The sequence below is a fragment of the Stegodyphus dumicola genome, chromosome 3 (assembly GCF_044657685.1).
Source record: "Stegodyphus dumicola isolate Sdum_Otavi_A_Nest chromosome 3, ASM4465768v1".
NCBI classification, from domain to species: domain Eukaryota; kingdom Metazoa; phylum Arthropoda; class Arachnida; order Araneae; family Eresidae; genus Stegodyphus; species Stegodyphus dumicola.
This window is the reverse complement of record NC_140770.1, coordinates 22514282-22534877: the sequence shown is the minus strand read 5'-3', so window position 1 is coordinate 22534877 and position 20596 is coordinate 22514282.

Below are 20596 nucleotides of genomic sequence, written 5' to 3'. Positions count from 1 at the left end.
GAAATTTATTTCACGTTTTTAAAAAATATGATGTGTACACCACATGACTTCCTTGTACGGATCATTAAATTATGTGCATTTTTTCTTGCATTTCATTTACACCTTTTGGATTGAATTAAATCTACTTCGCCGACAGCGGATAAACCACAATAGAATACATGCATTTTTTAAAATTCACTCTATTTGTTTAGCATAGCGACACTCTGGCGATTATTATATTTAGAGTATTATATTTCGTTCGTTCGTTCGTTCGTCGTATTATATTAGGAGTATTATATTTCGTTCATATCATAAATCAGACTGCACAAAATTTATATCATTTAAAGAATTATTTGATCGTTGTCACATTTTCTATTCAAATACTATGATAAAGCTAGAACGATGTATAAAAGAAATTAAGCAAACAAAACAAAAAAGAAACAGTTTTTAACAGACGATTGAATACTTCTCATTCAATTAATTCAGTTCTCACTTCGCGACAAGGCAAAAATACACAAAAAGTCAAAATATCTGTATTAAAAATTACGAAGTAAATCTTAAACAGTTATTTTCTCAAAAAAATTCCAGAAAGGATTAAGCATGATTTAATTCGAAATAATAAATGAAGGCGTTATCTTTGTTGTTGCGAAGTTAAGTTTCTCTAGATTGGCAACAAATCCACTGTCCTGCTGTTTCAAATGTAAACAAGCAATGGCCGCCATCAAAAACATTATTAGACTTAGCGGTACTTAAACAACTTTAAAATTGTTGCTAATTCTAAACATATTGCATACAGATTTACGAAAGGCATAAAAACCTTAACCGGAAGATACGAACAACATAATTCAATCATTTCTAAAGCAAAAGATGTACAATTTACAAACATATAAAAGTAAAGAAACTGAGATCACAGCCGGGTAACAGAGTGGATATATATATATTTATATACGCTTGGTGCGGCCGATTGCAACCAAAATACGAAATGCATATCTACATGTTATAGCAGTCCTATATACAAAATTTCAATGTTCTGAGGCTACTCGTTTTTGAGTTATGCGAGATACGCACGTACGTTCGTACAGACGCCACGAAAAATTCTCTTCAGAATTTATTTTAAAGCAGTTTTATAATTTTTTTGGAGGAAAAGAGTCTTTTATTCTGTCCTTACGTAGAGATATCACGCAAAAACATCATTAAATTTCATTCTATATATGTCAGAATGGATATTTTCGTTGAAATATGCTGCCTGAAACTTTTCGCGATTACAATACTTCCTTTTTACTTCGTACAAGGAAGTAAAAACACTAATAGTAACTTAAGTATGTAAGATATTTTCTCCCTTCTTCCAGCATGTCTCACAATGCAATGGTAGCACACCCGCCGCGTTATCAAGAGGTCCGGTGTTCAAGTCCCGGAGAGGGCATTGCATGTTTTTTCACATCTTCTTCTTCAAGGAAAAGTTCCTAATGACTGTACAGTAGTGCCCGTACTAAAAAGTGGTGGACAATAATTTGTCATTACCTGGATTTGGCGATTGGGTCCATTAACCCCCAGTCACTTTTTAAAAGACGGGAGTATATGAGGTACTTTATCTTTCCTTTCAGCATGCCTTTATGGTATAACGTAGCATAGTCGGTGCGTTTTCGAGAGATCCAGGGTTCGAGTCCCAGAAAGGTCACTGCATATTTTTCATGTTTCCTGCTTTTTTCTTTTGGAACCTCTACCTTTTAAACTGAATGTTTTAAATGTGTATAAACAGTATTGCAATCCGTAAAATTTTTATTGCAATAAGGCCCATCAGCGGCCGAGCGGTAAAGTCACTGATCACTGGTTGTTCGGTCAGAGGTTCGAATCTCACGAACGGTTTGACTGCATGAACATTTCCGTGGTTCTTCCGATGTGGAACGTGTATACAAGTGAGATTCCTTTAAAAAGTCCTGCATGACGGCATCTCTTCCTTTAGGCAGATAGCTCTCGAGGGCTTTTCCATAATCAATAAAGCAAGTTTATTGCAATAAAACTCAAATGATGTTAGAGAGCACGTAGTTTTCTTTCAGATGTATAAAAATTAAAAATACATTTTAAAACATACTTAGATATTTAGAATAAAATGCACATTAATTCGAAATCAAAGAAACTACACCAGAATCTGGGATCGCGAAATTAATTCGTTCCTGAAAACCGTTCTTTAACCGAAATGCTCGTAAACCAAAACAATTTCTCCAATAGGAATTAATGTAAAATAGATTAATTCGTTCCTTGCCTACAGATCATTGATTGAACATTAAAACTGTATATCCAAAACCTTTAGATAGGTAAACACAATATTAAACGGAAACTTGAAACTGGAAAAAGAAACCTGGAAACCTGGAAAACAAAGCCACTGCTATATCCGGAAGTTGTCGTCACTTATGGAGGCACATAATATGTACTACTGTTGCCTGCTATTAAGGGACAGACAATTTAGATCCATGTCTTCTCCCGGACTCGAACCCGGTCTATTCGGTATGTTAGTCAGAGTCACTAACCATTTTTCCGTTTGGGTGGCTAAACAGGTAACATAGACGAAAACGTACATTAATTTTTATCGTACTTAAACAAACAAATAAAAGTATACGAAGAAGACTGAATAAGTTGAGAATCACGAGGAAAATGTTATTGTTTAGATGCGAAATTGCCTTCCATTTAAAAGCATTAGATAGCTCTGTTTAGGAGGCATTTCCTTGTCTTTCTTTGCCTCTAACCGTCACTAAATTCAGCTCGAGACTCACAGGGTCTCTATTTTACTCGCAATTGGTTCAATGTGATTTGTTTTTACTTATGTTTTAAAGTCTTTCTAAAGTGAGATACAACATTATCATTGATAATGTTTGCGCTGTTGCTTATGGTTACAGCCGAAAACATCGCGGAGAAAACGTCGCGGAGAAAACAACGCAGGGTGAAAACATCATGGTATAAAACATCGTGGGAGGAAAAAAAGCAGAGAGAATACAACGCAGCTCGAAAACATCGTGGGAGAAAAAAAAAGCAAAGAGAAAATATCGCAGTTCTAAAACATCGTGGGAGAAAGTGTGTATGTGTGTATTTAATTACGGCAAAGCACACTAGGGCTATCTGCCTATGGAGAGGGATGCCTTCGTGGAGGACTTCTAAGGGAAACTGGATCGTATACACGTTACACATGGGGAAAACCACGAAAACGCCCATGCAGCCAGCCCATTCGAGGGATTCGAACCTCGGACCGAACTACCAGTGTTTAGCGACTTTACCGCTCGGCCGCTGTCGTGGGAGAAAGAAAAGCCAAGAGAAAACATCGCAGTTCTAAAACATCGGGGTACAAAACATAGTCGTCGAAAATAAAGCGGTTCAAAAACTGCGTAGTTTAAAAACATCGCCGTCGAAAATATCGTGATAAAAAATAAAATACCTAAAAATCATCGCATGACGATAGCATCGCAGATATGCTTTTTTCAAGCTTTAATAACTGTAAATGGATACTCGCATAATGATTTGTGAATACAAGAAGGATAAATTTTACTTTCATATTTTTATTAACTAATAAATTTTTAAAACAGAGAACACAAAATTTAAACAAAACAAGAAATAATTTTCATTATAAGGGTATCAGATTAACAAATGCGAGAAAAATAATCTCCTAATTAACTTAGCAAGTTTTTTATAGATAAGGTCATGCAGTTACTTATCTTTCTTTTTCTATTCTTTTTTTTCAGATTATACTTTTCATGAAAACTTACCAGTAAAACCTTATAAAAATAATTAATTAATGACCTTCGTTAGTTAACTATGTCCGTTTAATATTCTATTAAGAGCTATAAGTTGCATTGATTTTTTATGCTTAAGTTTCCATTTTACCTTTTCAGCAAATATTTATTAGTTAATAAAAATATGAAATTAAAAATTAGCCTTCTTTCCATCTTGCGCTCACAAATCCTTATGCGAGTATCCTTTTACAATTATTAAAGCCTGAAAAAAGCATGTCTGCGATGTTATCGTCATGCGGTGTTTTGAAGGTACTTTATTTTTTACTACGATATTTTCGACGACGATGTTTTTAAACTGCGAAGTTTTTGAACCGCTTTATTTTGGACGACAATATTTTTTAACACGATGTTTTAGAACTGCGATGTTTCTCATTGCTTTATTTTCTCCCGCGATGTTTTGTACCACGGCGTTTTCGCCTTGCGTTGTTTTCTCCGCGACGTTTTTGCTGCGATGTTTCCGGTGGACACCGTTGCTTATTACTGTTTTATAAGGGTGATATGATCACGTAAAACTTTCGCAAAATGTCTGAGAATCAGAAAATTAAAGTAATTTTTTTCTTCCACTTCTTCTGAAAACAGTTCTTCACAATAATATATTGTTCATACTTCTAAAGTAGTTGTAATTATTTCTTGTTGAGCTTATGTTCATAGTCCACTAGTAGCTTCTATTGTATGTGTCTAAAGAAAACCAATGATGAACATGCATGCACGAAGTGTCGTCAAACAATTCTTACCTTCTTCCGCCATGTTAATAAAGATGATGAAATGGATATACTGTATAACTAATAATAATTTTAAATAATAGCCTTCTCACGACCTTTTTTCATACGTTGCCAAAGAAGAATTTGTTATTCTGTAGAATGCAAGGTTTTGTATATAATGCTAAGGAAAGTATATAATATTCGTAATCTTTCATGCTTTGCCTAAAACGTTCACACATTCTATAGAATGGCAACGTTTCATATACAATACTATGCACAATGCAAATGTTTTTAATTAATAGCAAATGTTTCGAAAGTCAGAATTCTCGAAATTTTCACTTTAAGAATTTAGATTGAAATGGAGAAATAACTGATTTAATTCAGTTAATACATTATATGACAAAACACGGCGTTTAGTTCGTTTCTATTATTTTGAGAGGTTAAATTGTAAAACTTACTTATGACTAACTAAATAATGAAATAAATTAAATGCAAATTTATTATTATTATTTCTCAAACAATTCAAAACTCTTCACAGGAATGGTGTTATAACGCTTTTAGAATTCTATAATACAAAGCAACAGAATAGGCAAATGGTTTCTAAATTACTTTGAATTTATACTCTTAATTATATTAGAAATGTACTTTTAATTAAAAAATTTGTTTCCTAGTCGATTTGCTTACTATATTTTCAAAATTATTTTATAGTTAAATTTCTTATTTAAGCAGTTCACTACTTTTGGTTTTATTTTTGTTTTGAATAATTTACCAATGCTTATATGGATGACGAAACATGAACTCAATAATTGAGAGTTAGGTTTGAAGGCAACTTTCCCTAGAAAAGATCTGTCTCCTGCTTGTTCAGCAATTATTCAATTTATGCAATTAATTTAGTCTTAAAATTTTTTAAAAAAATTTTTAAAGAATTTTTAAGATTAATTTTTGGATTATTCAATATTTTATCGGGTTTTAGATACTTGCACATAATTTACATATGCTTTCTGAATTTAAATAATATTGCAAATTAATTGGCAGCAATAATTAATCTTTTATTTGGATACAATTGAATTTTCATAGTTTAAAATTTAAATTAGCTTTATATAATAGAGAATATTTGTTAAATTCAAATTTCCTTCCTTGCAACAATGGCGCAAGAAAATTCTTTAATTATTTATTTAACTTTACTGTTAGTTTTTTCATTGTTTCTTTAGTGATATCCCTAACCTGCAGACAATTCAATAGATCGCTAGAATCAGCCAATGCAAAGTTAAGTAATAGGAAATTTGATTAAATCAATCATTAGTAAATTTGCATCTTATTGATCCTTCTCAGTTTGAAAATTCACATTACTTAAAACTGAAAAGCCTTAAAAGTAGAAGGAAACAATAAATAAAATCTGAAAGGATACATATTTTTAACGTCCGTTCAAAAGGTCTTGTTAAGGTTTATTATTTTTTCGCTTAGCTCGCAGTTTACCAGTCTACTCTTGCAAACGCCCTTCTTTTTTTGTTCTTTTAGCTTTATCTTCAATCATTGTTTTCTTTGCACTAACGTCCCATTCAATTTAACAACAAAATCACAAAGATTTTAAAACCTTCATAGCAGCATATTTTTAGAATTCTCGACGTCAATTTAGCAAACATTTTAATATTTTTCTCACTCTTTTCTCAGTTCATAATTTCAACATTCAGTTTTCTTAGCAAGATAGCTAACAAAATGTTTTCTGCCTTTTTATTATTAATTTTTATGTGTCAACTTTATTTATAACATATCACGTTCTTCACCGTTACGCCACACAAAATTACAAAGTATTTAAAAACAGCATATTTTTAGACTTTCCGATAAACAGTCTCCCAAAAGCTGGAGATAAAAATGTTTTATTTCTTACAGTGCGGCTACTGCTTCCTTTCAAACTGTTGAATTTGTTAAGCAAAAATTTATTAATGTGATACAAAACGGGAAATTAATAATAACACAAATTCGAAAAGATAAATACCCTACATTTTTCCGAATGGCAACAGTTTCGCACACTGGAGCTAAAAATGTTTTATTTTGAGCAGTGTTGCCACTGCTCGCTTGCAAATCATTGGATTTGTTAATCAAAAACTTGTTAAAGTTTTATAAAATGGGAAATTATTAATAAACACAAATTCGAAAAGATAAATATCTTACATTTTTCCGAATGGCAACATTTTCGCACACTGGAGATAAAAATGTTTTATTTTGAGCAGCGTTGCCACTGCTCGCTTGCAAATCATTGGGTTTGTTAATCAAAAACTCGTTAAAGTTTTATAAAATGGGAAATTATTAATAAACACAAATTCGAAAAGATAAATATCTTACATTTTTCCGAATGGCAACATTTTCGCACACTAGAGATAAAAATGTTTTATTTTGAGCAGTGTTGCCACTGCTCGCATGTAAATCATTGGATTTGTTAATCAAAAATTCGTTAAAGTTTTACAAAATATGAACTAAATTATAAAAAAAATTCGAAATTCAAAATTCGTCCTTATAGATGTTCATGTTTGGATGGAGAAATACTTTATTAACAATTTTATGGCCCTAGGCACCATTGATTTTTCACAATGCGAGGAACATACATACATACATGCCAATTATTCAGTATTTAATATTTGAAAAATTAATACAGGGCTATAATATTTGGTGGCAACAATTTGAAAAGATTTCTATTTATAGTGAAACAAGGCAAAATCCTATTTTGAGACTAAAACCGCTACTGGGCTGAAAAGAAGAATGAATAAATAAAAATGCTAATGCTTTTCAAATTCTTTTGCCATTTTTTTCGCTTAGATTTTGTTTTCTCTCATAAATACGCACACTTTTAAGCACAGTATTCCATCTGTAAAACATACAGAGCGGAACCAATTATAGCCGCGAGAACAGCAATGGGAAACCCAAATTAGAGCGAGTGATATTTTTTCCCCTGTCTTGAATGTCTGAAAAATGATGAGTACGAAGACACAACCACAAAATCTTAACCCGGATTTCTCTAATTCTATACACTTCACGGATTTGTTTTTTCTTTCAAGGTTAAATACGGATTTTTGTTGCTTATTCAGTTTTTGATTTTGATCTCAGAAGAGAATGGAAAATCATTTCTTGTAAGCGGTGTTCATTTACTTATTTTTGCTTTCGTTCACTCTTTATCTATAGCTTAAAGGTTTCTGAAAAGGAAGGCAGCAAATAAAATTTACTGTAATTTTTATACTTTCACAATCTTCTTTGGTAGCTGTGAAAAGGAAGTATTGCAATCGCGAAAAATTTCGGGCATCACATTTCAAAGAAATCATCCATTTTGACCTCTCTTGAATCCATTTTAACCAGGCTTTTGCGTGACATCTCTACGTGCGGACAGACTAAAGATCTTTTTTTCCGCTGAACCAAAAATATACATATATGCAAATATACCCAATCTGTTCGGTGAACTCATTTTTTATTATTATACATTGGTAATTTGTGCACTTTTTTGCTTTAAAAGTGATTGAATTATGTGATTCTTATGTTCCGATTAAGGTTTTTATGCCTTTAGTTAATCTGCATGCAATAGTTGTACAATATTATCGACAATTTGGAAGTTGTTTAAGCTCTATTAAGCCTAACAAGTGGCTGAATTGCTTGTTTTTGAGTAGAAACTCCACTTTTAATTGCAAAAATTGTTTTTATAGTTGTTTTTAACTGTATTTGGCGTTTTAGGGTTTACTGTATTTTACAATTTTTGATGAAGACGTTTTAAGTTATCCTGTACTTTTTCCTTGCTGCGAAAGGAGAACTATATTGCTTGAACGAGAACTATATCTCTAAGGAAATTCGAGGAAATATGTTTAAATGAAATGCAGCAATAAATGTGTATAATTTAATACCCCACACAAGGAAATCATGTGGTGTACATAGATGGTTTAGTATTTATGTTGATAAATAACACCATTTCCTAAGGAGACTAACTCACGTTTTTGGTAACTTTTAACTCAAAATTTTCACCTTTTTTTCTGGAGTCAACTCCTTTTAAAGGAATAATTTTCTTCATAGAGCACCTTATATTTTTCCTTACAATATACAACATATTCATAATAGAAATTAATACCCTTAAGTAACTTGAAGATAGAAATTAGATTAAGAATATGGACAAAATTTTGAAAAATGTGGTTTATTTGACTTTGTGGTGTCCAGATCAGATTTTTTTAAATTACAGTTGCACCTCAGATACTTTGTACATTTTGGATCAATTTGAAAATGTTAAAACATTCTACGTATTGGAAAAACCATTCAGCACCTGTTTACCCGGAAATTATTAACCAGCTTACAGTTTAACCGGGTGATCTCCGAAGAAAACGTTACGTGCGTCTGTTAGGGAGGAATGGAAAAATTAAATTGGAGTCGCTTTTTTAAATTACAAGTGCATCTCAAATGCCCTCTTCATTTTGCATCTTTAAAAATGTTTAAGGATTTTATTTATTGGAGAAAATAGTTGACTCCGCATTTCCTCGAAGGGATTAATCAGTTTGCAGATTAACCTTGTCGTGTTGATCTGAAATAAATAAATAAATCTGATGTGTACACCACATGACTTCCTTGTACACAATTTTAAATTATACGCATTTTTCCGGCGCTTCATTTAATATTATTTCCTCGAATTTCATTAGAGATATATTTCTCATTCAATTAATTCAGTTCTCAAATCGCGACGAGGCAAAATTACGCAAAAATTCAAAGTATCTTTATTAAAAACTGAAACATATTGAAAAATACAAAACATAAATGCAGTTAAAGAATTTAAATAAAAATTTTTACGATTAAAATTAGAGTCACTACGTAAAAACAAGAAATTCAGCCAGCAGGTAAGAAGGCAGATTTTTCAGTGAAAGAAACTGAAAGTTTACTTTTGGTCCTTCTCGGTAAAAAGACACTGAAAGCACAGAAACTGACTTAATTTGATGTGGATGGTAAGCTGAGTCAATATATGAGATAATTTAGTAACTTAAAAGATAATTCCAGAATGTATTAAGCCTAATTTAATTCGAAATAATTAAAGAAGACGTGAACTTTTGAGAAGTTTAGTTTCTCTAGATTGGCAACAAATCCACTATTCTCCTGAGTTTCAAGTGTAAATAAATATGGCTGCTATGGTAAATAAATTAGGCTTAGCCGCACTAAAACAACTTTTAAATTGTTGATAAATCTGCAACTATTGCACGCTAGTTAATTAAAGGCATAAAAACCTTAATCGGAAGATAAGAACCACGTAATTCGATCATTTTTAAAGCTAAAAATGCACAATTTACGAACATATAAGACTAAAAAGAACTAAGCTCACGGAGCCGAGTAACAAAGTGGTATATTATATATATATATATACATATTTATATAATTTTGGTGCGGCCGATTGTAACCAAAAAGAGCGGTGCACAGCTACATGTTATAACAGTCTTATATACAAAGTTCCAAAGTTCTGACTCTATTCGTTTTAGAGTTATGCGATACCTACATGCGTAAACACATACCTACCTACGCGCGGACATCACGAAAAAATTTCTTCTGAATCCATTTTAAACCAATTTTACAATGCGTTTAAGGAAAGTTTTTTATTCTGTTCTTACGTAAAGATGTTTAGCAAAAGCATCATTAAATTGCATTCGATAGCGGTCAAAATAGATATTTGCGTCGTAATATCTCGGTCAGTCTCAGCTTGCTACAAATTATATGACTGTGGTTTTTTCCAAGTGTAACGCAGATACGAGGCAGTTTCTTTCAGAAATTTCTCCACTAAGGTCTTAAGACCCACCCAGATGTAAACGTGTGCTTTCTCGTTATCAGTAAATCAGATTATAAGATCATCCACTTGAGCCCGCAGTTTGTAAGAATAATTACGCAAAAGAATAGAAGAAAAATAGGCAGCTAATGAGAAGTTTTATCATAACAAAAGTAGTCAACACGAAAAAGTTTCCGTTAAAATAATCCGTCATCAAAACTATTCAAATATCCCTCTTAGTACGGAAATCTATTCTTTCTATTTAATATAATCTTCTTATGCTTTGTGCTATTCAAATAACATAACTTTCATAAAATCATCAACTACATTTATTTAATACAAAACATGACTTTTATTTAATTTATACTTACTTTTATTTAATACAAAAACAATTTACTTTTATTACTTTCGCTAATTTTTACTTTACTTTTTACTTTTATTTTATTTTTTACTTTTATATTTTTTTTAAGTTACATTTTACTTTTATCTTTTTTTTTACGTTACATTTTACTTTTATTTTATTTTTTACTTTTACTTTTTAATTTAATACTATTTTACTTTATTTTTATTACTTTTAGGTACTTCTTTAGTACAAAAACAATATTACTTTAATTGAATTAGGTATAGAAGTAATAAAAACTGTCTGAAAATAACTAAAATATAACAATTTTTATAAATGGCAGTGATGAAAATATATCCGACATGCTTGTAATGGAGGATTCAATAAATAAACTTTCCTTAAAAATTAAAAAATGATAAAACTGAATTAACTTTTCGGAACGTCTTCACAAGATAATTCAGGAAAGAAACCGTCTTAGATAATGTTTCTAATGAAGTAACAAAAATGAAAAAAAATACAATTTTTCTTATAACATATGTATGGAGTAATAACTTATACACATGATTTATAATCATCGTTTAAAGTTAAGATTTCAAATGTTATCTCGAAAAAAGAACTTTTTTAAAACCCTATTATTTTTCATCCACATTCGATCACGATCAGATGACGTAAATTTACATACCACGAGTAAATTTCAAACAGTAAAAAGAATTAAAAATCAAAGTAATATACGATTTATTTATTTTTACCTCCATGTACGAAGTAAAGGAAATACTGTAAGAGCGAAAATTTTCGAAATGCATATTTCAACGGAAATATCCATTCTGAATAATATTGTTACGAATTTGGTATTTAAAAAGCTAATGTTAGTTCAATTATAAATTAAATGGTTTTATTTCTCGCGCAGTGCAGCGCGTGACGAATATTAAAAGAAAGCTAAGCCAGAAAATTGAAAATACAAGAGCGCGTGCATTAAATAAATAAATATCTCTTTTTGATTTCGAGAAAGTACTGGAAAATTCTAGCGCGTGATTTTAAAATCTTATAAAAGGAGGAAAACATCTCAGTTTGTAGTAGTTTCTTAGTTTGTTGTTGTTTAGAAAACTACTGTTGTTGATTGTAGCGAATTCGCGGATTAGCGTTCTTTAGCTGTTTTGAATTACGTTCTATTGGACATTTGAGTAGTTAAAAGAAAACTACTGTGAGATATTGTAATACTGCATGATAATTTGAGAAAATTTAAGCATTTTTGTTCTGATAATAATAAATTTTTGTTCATTTTTCATCGGACTTGTGCATTCATTTCATAACGAACCCGTACGCACGCAACAATTTTTGGTGTCAGAAGTGGGATTTGAATGCCAATAACAAGAGCGATGGAAGAACAATTGAGACAGCTCATTAGTGCTTTTGCTGCATTCCAAGAAAAGAGGGAAGCTGGCCAAGCATCATTTAAAGAAGAGATGAAAGACTCTGTTAAAGCAGAGATTAGATCCGTTAAAGCAGAAATGAAAGTGGGCCAGGAATCCGTTAAGGACGAAATGAAAGCCGTTCAAGCTGGTCAAGAAGAAATGAAAAGAGAAATTACTTGCATAATAGAAAATAAATTTGAAGCTATGGAAGGCAGAATTGACGCAGTTGAAAATAAAGTTGGACATATTGAAGAAAGTGTTTCTTCGGTGATAGAAGAAATAGAAGAAAGAGCTTCTTCTGTAAAAGAACATATAGAAGGGAGAGTTTCTGCTGTGGAGGAACGAATTGAAGGAAGAGTTTGTGCCGTCCAACACCAAATCGAACAACAAATTGATGAGAGAGTTTCTGCAGTTGCCAAAGAAATGGATACTTTAAAGAAATTCGTAGCGTCGGCAGGGAGCAGGAGTGATGATTTTAAATTCTTACCAATGCCTGCTCGTCCACCTCTGAAGCTATCCACATATGATGGGAAGACCTTCTGGCAGGTAACTCTTAGGGATCGCTACCCAGTCAGAGCTGTGCGAGTCCACGACCCAGGGCACCAATTGATGGCTCGTTTAGATGATTTATCCAGACAAGTCGATGCTTTGATACGGAGTAGCAGTGAGAACAAAATGGCTGTAAGATGTTGGAGATGGTGGTTCTGAAGGTCACCTACGACGGCATTGCAGAACACCCCAGGGCACGGATAATGAAACGGATGAGTTGACAAGACCAGTGAATGCCTTAAGACGGAATAGTGGTGAAACAAAACCGACCCTAAAGTGCTGGAATTGCGGTGTTGAAGGCCACCTACAAAGGAACTGCAGAACTCCCCAGAGCACGGAAAATAAGGCATACGATTTAAACAGACAATTAAATGCCACGGGAAGGAAAAGGACTGACAAGAAACCAAAGTGCTGGAACTGTGGAGCTGAAGGCCACGTACGAAAGAATTGCAGAACACCCCAGGGTACGAAAATTGAGACAATTTCTGAGCAACGACGCAGGAAACAAATTAATGACCATATCAAGGAACGGAGGTCGCCAGATAATGAAAAACCCTGTTTTAAAGCGCTTAAGATCTCTATAGTGAGTGGCAACAATAACGGACTGTCCATCAATGGGAATATCGATGGAGTTCCTTGCAATATGATCATTGACACAGGAGCTAATGTTACCATCATTAGGAAAGATTTAGCTGAACAGTTTAAAGATAAACTTATTTGGACGCCATCCTGTGTTACCCTTCAGACTGCGTCTGGTGACAAGATCGACATAACTGGGAAGTTAAACGTAAACATCACGTTCGGAAATTCCGCCTACCATCACACGGCATATGTGGCGGATATTACAGATCCATGCATACTCGGATTGGACTTTTTAAGGAAATACAATTTTTCCTTAGATTTCAAAAACAATAAGCTGCTTTCAGCATCTGATGGCATGATTATCCATCCTCAAAAGGAATCCTCGCCTGGAAATGTCGACGCCTTGTCCGAAAGATCGAGCTCGGGAAGCTGCCGAAATCATACCAGGGTCGAAAGGAAACTCAAGACTACCAACTATTCTCCATCCCAGAAGCTCTTCGGTCGAGACCTTCGTCTGTCTTGTGACCGCCTGTTTAGTCGCCCTACGGATGCGCCTTCATCGCCTGAGGAACACATCCAAGATGCCCAGGCCCGGTTTGAGGGGATGCACCGTTCTGCACGAAAGCGAGTCAACTTGGCGACGGAGAAAATGAAGACCAGATGCGACACAAGAGCTACTAGACAGAGATCCAACAAAGGAGACAAGGTGTGGTTGTGGAACCCAATTCAACGAAAAGGACTGAGTCCTAAATTACAGTCACCTTCGGATGGTCCATATACAGTGCTGAACACGAATGACGTCGTGGTTCGGATCCGTGAGTCTTCGAACTCTTACGACAGGTTAGCTTATTACTATGGCCATAGTACATAATGTAAATAATTGTAAATAGTACCAGACCATGGTCCTTTTTGTTTTTAAATGTGTATTTGATTTGTTTTGTATTTAGTATTTGATAGTATTTGATTTGTTTAAGTTAGTTATTGCATTTATTGTTCATGTTGTTTGATATTGTAATGTAATGTTTATGCCTCAGTTGCATTTATGCCACAGTTGTAAGTTTAGCTTCCTGTCCAGGGATTGTACTGCCCGGGACGTGCAGTCCTTGGGAAGGGGGCAGTGTTACGAATTTGGTATTTAAAAAGCTAATGTTAGTTCAGTTATAAATTAAATGGTTTTATTTCTCGCGCAGTGCAGCGCGTGACGAATATTAAAAGAAAGCTAAGCCGGAAAATTGAAAATACAAGAGCGCGTGCATTAAATAAATAAATATCTCATTTTGATTTCGAGAAAGTACTGGAAAATTCTAGCGCGTGATTTTAAAATCTTATAAAAGGAGGAAAACATCTCAGTTTGTAGTAGTTTCTTAGTTTGTTGTTGTTTAGAAAACTACTGTTGTTGATTGTAGCGAATTCGCGGATTAGCGTTCTTTAGCTGTTTTGAATTACGTTCTATTGGACATTTGAGTAGTTAAAAGAAAACTACTGTGAGATATTGTAATACTGCATGATAATTTGAGAAAATTTAAGCATTTTTGTTCTGATAATAATAAATTTTTGTTCATTTTTCATCGGACTTGTGCATTCATTTCATAACGAACCCGTACGCACGCAACAATATGAATGAATAAATAATATTGTTACGAAATGTACAGGCGCGGTAAGATGGCTTCCCCGCAAAGTAGTTTTAGGGTTGCCATAAAATGGCAAGGGAAGGCAGAGTTGCCAGATTTGGGGCCAAAATTGGCGATATACCGTGGACGGATGAAGAACTTTCTGGAACGAATTCTTACCTGTATAGCCCAGAATGTTCTCGAACACAAGCCGAAAGCTATATAAATCCTGCTTTTCCGCAGTCTGTTAATGTGTGTGCTTCGTCTAGCGAGCTGATAGTCAGTCATTTAGCGAGTGACTCGAAGTCTAGCTCCCAGTCGGTCGTCGAGTGCATCGAGAGGGTCTTGGAGTGTATCGCGAATTAGTGCATCGTCGAGTTTTGTCTTAGACTGTGCTGAGTCGAGAGCTATACTCTTGTGTTTCTTCGAATGCATCGCGACTTGTAGCGTGGAGAGTCTCGAGAACACGTGGAATTCCGAGAACGACCAAGCAGAGTCGGGAGCTGTACTCTGGTGCTTTGAAGTGAAGCTGTCTCCACCGTTATTGCCTGACAGTGTGAAGGTTGTGTTACTGAACGTGTCAGCGTATTTATAACAGTTCCACGACTGTGAACGAGATTTTTGAGTTGTCCTGATCAATACCGGCCAATAAAGTGTGTTTCAATACTTCATCAAGTGTCGTCATTATTCACTCCAAATCCACACGAACCCCGTACGAACGTAAAGGATGAGAATAACGTAACAACTGGTGTCAAAAAAGAAAAACGCAACAATTGGTGTCAGAAGTAAGAAAAACGTTACAATATGAACATGATTCAAAACATCATCAGCTCTGGCACTTTGTTGATTACATGAATCTCCAAGAATAAAGAAACCATAGAATGACTGAGAATCTAAGGAAATTTACTAATTAGAATTATAAGAGTCAATACAAAGGTTAACCAGAAAACAAATTTCCGTACTAAGAGGGATTTGATGCTTTTAAATAAGAGACGGAGTAGTGCCAACATACACAGTGCATCTGCAAAGCTTTAGCACTAAGTTAATATGAAATCAAAAACTAAAGAAAACAACAACATTACTTCTTAGACTTTAATTCTTGAAAATCCTTATAATGCTTCTCACATTCATATACTTCATAATAAGATTAAAGATTAAAATTTCCTTTAAGATTAAAACTCTGAAAACCTTTTTGGAATTGAAAATTTGTTAGAAGTAAGATTTGAAAGACCTGTGTTTGACAGAAGTCATTTGCTTAAACCAGCAATCTGCTTTAGACACATCAATACAGTTACTGAAATCCGGATCTGGTGCTCCCAGTCAGCAAAATACTTTCTACAGATGCAGAGTACAGGATGGCTGGTCTAGCTGAAGACGTGAGAAACAGTCCTCTCTGTATTGTCTACATGTTTTCATGTATTGTTCCACTGTTAAAATCATTGTAGCCAGGGTGCACTTAAAACACTTTAATCTCAGAAGAGGTACTGATAAATTCCAAATAACATTGATGGAGAACTGGATGCTGATCCTTTGGCTGTTGAGGAAACTTGCAGGAGAATAGAGCCACACATTGTTACTCTTTTTTTAGTCTATGACTGCTATTAAAGCACTTTCTTCTGCATCCTCGCAAAGTTAATTCCCTTGAGGGCACCGGGAAGAAATTAAATGTCCTCCTGCCTGTTAGCTCTTATGTTCAGTTAGTGTTCCACAGGTACAGAAGCTCCTGTTCCAGTCTTGATTTAAGATGTGATAATGGAATTGGTAGACAGATGGCTGGAGCAAGTTGTCCATTTGCACTATCTCTTGCCTGTTGGTAGGCTGCTTCATTGCCCACTGTGCCCACATGATCGTTTTCCCAGTGAAGTTTGAGACGGGTTTTCTCTGGGAAACACGGTACAGTAGAAATCTATTTATTCAATGTATTTGACTCTTTTTTAGAAACTGGAGGACATATTACTTTAAAATGGACTTCCAGCCACTGTGGTATAATTAGAAGTTACCTAGGAGGAGCGTGTGATCAAAGATTAGCTCACTCTTTTGTTTACATTGAAACCGTTAAGAGACTAATCGAGTTCAAGTATCAATGTATATTTTCAAAATCTCTTAGGAGAACGACTAGAGAAACAGTCCTCATAATTTCCTTAGAGCTCTGATCATGCCGATTTCCTTACTGTTGTGCGCCTAGAGTTGGCGATGTTTTGTTTCAGAATTGGCCATGGCTATTTGAAAAGCATCTCCGTAGTATGGGTCTAGTGGATTCAGCAATGGGCTTGGTATGTAGGTTGAGTGACTTGACCGGCGACGACCTCTGTATTTGCCCTGATATTAATGACGTTGCAGATAGTAATACCGTAGAAAATCTTGCTTTAAGATGTTACTGGATTATCTGACAGAGACTAAGACGACCCTTGACGTGAGGCTTAACTTTAGGGGACAGAAAATATTTTCCGTGGCCACCTTTTAAAAAATACATCCTTAAAAATATTTTAGATTGTTTAGTCAAATAGAAACCCATAAATAAAATAACCGATGCCACATTTTCGAATAAAACTGCATTATAACATCAAACGTGGTATGAGATTTTAAATCCCTCCTCAGACGCCCAACGGAGATAACGGCTACCGACGTTGACTGCCCTAAAGGTCCGAGTTCGAATTCCTGAGAAGGGCATGGATGTTTGTAAATGTATAGTATTTGTACGGCATGGGGACACTCTAAATATTCAGCAAGTCTTTCTAGAGATTGTTGGCAGGGAAAGAGGTGTGGGAGACCCTCGGACTCGTCCCCCCATGGGTGTTGTCTCTCAAAATGGGGGCAGAACTGAGCTAAAGTGGGGCTGTCAATTATATGATGCTTATGGCTTTTGCCAGCAGTAATCGCATTTGAACAACGGCAGTCCTTGCCACAATGAATGGGGTTTGCCACGATGGTGCCATGATTGAATGGCACGATGGTGGGTTTGGGCTGACTTTTGTCAGACAAGTGAGATTGGTAACAACAGCAACAAAATTCGCCCCGCATCAGAATCAGAGACCTTAAAACCTAATCCTTAAACGTCTTAAAACTTACTCGTTCCCCTCATGGGTGTTGTCTCTCAAAATGGGGGCAGAACTGAGCTAAAGTGGTGCTGTCATTTATATGATGCATGGCTTTTGCTAGCGACAATCGCATTTGAACAACGGCAGTCCTTGCCACGATGGTGCCATGATTGAATGCCACGATGGTGGGTTTTTGCTGACCTTTGTCAGACAAGTGAGATTGGTAACAACAGCAACAAAATTCGCCCCGCATCAGAATCAGAGGCCTTAAAACTTAATCTTAATCCTTAAACGCCTTAAAACTTACTCGTCCCCCCATGGGTCTTGTCTGAGTTCTGCCCTTGGGGCAGAACTGAGTTAAAGTGGGGCTGTCACTTATATGATGCTTATGGCTTTTGCCAGCAGCAATCGCATTTGAACAACGGCAGTCCTTGCCACGATGAATGGGGTTTGCCACGATGGTTTAGGCTGACTTTTGTCACACAAGTGAGATTGGTAACAACAGCAACAAAATTCGCCCCGCATCAGAATCAGAGACCTTAAAACTTAATCTTAATCCTCAAACGCCTTAAAACTTACTCTTCCCCCTTATGGGTGTTGTCTCTCAAAATGGGGGCAGAACTGAGCTAAAGTGGGGCTGTCACTTATATGATGCTTATGGCTTTTGCCAGCAGCAATCGCATTTGAACAACGGCAGTCCTTGCCACGATGAATGGGGTTTGCCACGATGGTGCCATGATTGAATGGCACGATGGTGGGTTTAGGCTGACTTTTGTCATACAAGTGAGATTGGTAACAACAGCAACAAAATTCGCCCCGCATCAGAATCAGAGACCTTAAAATTTAATCCTTAAACGCCTTAAAACTTATTTAGCCAAATAAAAATTGTTTTTAATGAAATTTTATCTACCAATTAAAGCAAATAACACATTTTCCAATGTTTACTAATTTTTATACACATGATGAAGCAAAAATATTGACTAAAATTTAAAGTAACAAAAACTATATATGTTCAATTTTTATATAGTATATGCTTAGCATAAAATAGGAGCTTATCCGGAAGACATTCCTTGTTATAAATCTTCACCACTACTGTCATTATAATCTAGGAACCTGCGTCGTAGAGCTTCATGTACCAATAACTTTAAAATTTGTTTCGACAAATTTTCGAATTTCATTTTAAGTACTTTTCTATTGCTTGTTATAATTAGGGTTGGACGATTTCATTCCGGAATAGATTCAAAGAACAGATTCATTTTCTGAGAGGATGAACAACTGATTCCACAAACTGTACCTCTTTTACAGTTCACGGACAGCTTTAGTTGGAAGAGTGCCAGGAAAAGGATGTGCTATCCGTTTGCGAACCGAATCACTTTAAGGAGCAAGCAGACGCCTTATTCGCCAAAAAAAGAACTGATATTTTTTATGGAAAAATTACTTTCCCACTGAGAGCTCTTGTTAGAAGCATTCCAAGGAAGTTCGATTCCCATTTTAGGGAAGACAATAATGTTTAATTTCCCATGCTAAAATTGCGTTTAATTTTCAACATTTTCTAGCATTCTGAAAATATATTTATACTAGAATTTTTAGTGTTTGTTCTGTGCGGAAAGCAGATTTCAAGAAATCTAAAAACTACAGATGAAACAAAATCACTTCTGGGTGTTAAGTTTAGATTGAGTCTATAATTCCGATCCCACTGCTCGTTCGATTCTTTCATCTCTTCGCTCCAGCCTCCCAACCGCTCCTGTCTCCCTCCTCGTTTCCGATGTTTTTCATCAAGGTTATTATTAGTGAGCGATTAGTCATAAAAAGAACTGAATTAAACTATTTAACAATTCAATACATTTATTTGCATTGATGAAGACAGTCTCATGACTCATGGCTTCATGTCAAGAAATGACGCAGGAGCTCTTTATGATAGCTATATCAACGTTGTTGACAACATACTTTCACAAGAATGAATAACACTTATTTTTACAGGAGTGAGGTAAGTTACGTAAAAAAGAATGTATGTTTTATTGCTTCCGCGCAGCGATGTATATGTTATGTTGAAACACCGAAATCTGGAGAATGTCGACTTTCACCGGTGAATGTCAACATTCACATAGTCGCTTGGTATATGTCCGAAATATTTTCCACATGCTCTTATTTTTGACTTACACCGGTCAATGTCGACATTCACCATGTACTAATGGTGAATGTTGAACATATAAGAATATCATATTTTCTTCTCCGTAATTAGTCGCAAAAAAACGCACTTCAGACTTAAAATAAGAACTTAAGAATATAAGAACTTAAAACACACAGTACATTCAAAATGAGAAAGGAAAATAATAGAAGTTAAAAACTTACTTAATTATACAGTACGCTCTAAATGAGAAAAATAATAGTAATAAAAAACTTACTAAATTATGTGATTAAAATCTTATTTATTGCAACAACTTAAACTATTATGGCACTTTGAATTGCTTTTTTCGACCTACACCAGAGCATATCTGTGATTGTCGACATACACCGGTGAGCGTCCGAATGTACAAGAACGTAATTCAAAATTCGATCTTTCACCGACGTATTTGATGAATGTTGACAGTCTCCGGTGAAAGTCGGGCATTCTCCGACTTCGGTCTTTCACGGTAACATATATAACAAATGCAGTGTTTTATCGTCTCGTACTTACATTAGATGTTAGGCATAGGTTTTATTGCAAAGATATAATGAATGAAAGTTCTTTTCATTTTCCAGTTTTGAAAAATATGTTTTCCTAACCTACGAATGAAGCTAGTTAAAGAATTTTTCAAAATATAGTTTCGTTCGTTTATACGGATGGAAAACA